This window comes from Microtus ochrogaster, linkage group LG1 (assembly GCF_000317375.1).
Source record: "Microtus ochrogaster isolate Prairie Vole_2 linkage group LG1, MicOch1.0, whole genome shotgun sequence".
Taxonomy (NCBI): domain Eukaryota; kingdom Metazoa; phylum Chordata; class Mammalia; order Rodentia; family Cricetidae; genus Microtus; species Microtus ochrogaster.
In genome coordinates, this window is record NC_022027.1 from 56,930,017 (window position 1) to 56,931,207 (window position 1,191).

A 1,191-nucleotide genomic window follows, 5' to 3' on the forward strand; every position below is an offset into this window, starting at 1 on the left:
AGGAGTCCAGAGCTCCAAATATCTGAATTGTGGATGTGACATAAAAGCTGAGGTATCTTTCAGTGATTGCTTCTTATCTACATAGTGATTGTTTTTTCTTTTATCATATTGCCCTGGAGGTCTTGAACTTGTGTGCTCAAGTAGTCCTCCCCTTCAGCCTTTTAGTAGCTTAGAGTTGTAGGTGTTACAAGATGAGTTTAATGGCAGTGCCTATCTGATGAGAGGCTGGAAGGCTCAATAAGGTAGCATATGGAAAACATCTGGCACAAACTTAAAGATTAGTGACTTTAGTATTAATAGCAACTAAAAGTATTGTCAGAAGTTATCCTTTGATAAGGTGATTGGGAAAATCAAGAAAACTTAAAAATGCAGAGCGAGGGACCAGAGGGATGGCTCAGTCGGTAAAATACTTGCTGCACAAAATGAAAACCTGTGTTCAGATCCCCAGAACCCGCACAAAAAGCTAGGGACACGGGCATGCACTGGTAATCTAAGCACTGGGGAAGCTAGGCACACCGGCAGGCGATGGTAATCAAAGCGTTAGGGAAAGCTAGACAAACCAGCAAGCACTGGTCATCTAAGCACTGAGGAAGTACAGAGGCAGATCTCTAGATGTTGGCCACCCAGCCTAGACCAGTCTATGAGCTCCAGGTTCAGTGAGAAACATTGTTTCAAAAGGTGGGAAGAGATGGAGAAAGCACTCAATGTCAATTTCTAACCTTGACTCGCACTCACACAAATATGTACATACTCACCACACACACCACAAACACACAACAAAAAACCACAGTGAGTTTTAAGAACACTAGGACAGCACGGGCTAAAGACTGTCTCAAAAACAAATCCTCACAAAATTGTGTTGGGGACTATAAAAGTATGTTATAGTTGATTACAGTCTCAATAGGGAGCCTCACATGCAGGGGTGTCCTAAGTGCACAGACAGGAAGGATACAGAAGGAAGGTCACAGCTTTTGTCCCTTCGCCTTTCCTTCCTCTAGCGTGTACGCGGTGAGCTGCTGCTGCTGCTGCCTCCTTCACTATCATCAGAACCCGATTCCCTAAAGCTTTCATTGTGACCGAGGACCAGCAGCCCTTTCTGGCTTCTAGGGCCAGACCGGACTGCTGAGGCACCTAGCAGGGGACAGCCACTGTGGGACTACGCTGACTCCTGAGGCACCCAGCCTCAGAGAC

The 1,191-nt window shown here is 45.8% G+C and overlaps 1 protein-coding gene across 4 annotated transcripts in view; it reads right to left on the bottom strand.

Annotated features, from left to right (window-relative positions):
• The window catches only part of Glmn (glomulin, FKBP associated protein), a 31,385-nt gene that overhangs the window by 27,768 nt on the left and 2,426 nt on the right, over positions 1 to 1,191 (bottom strand). The gene's annotated exons all lie outside the window — the stretch shown is intronic.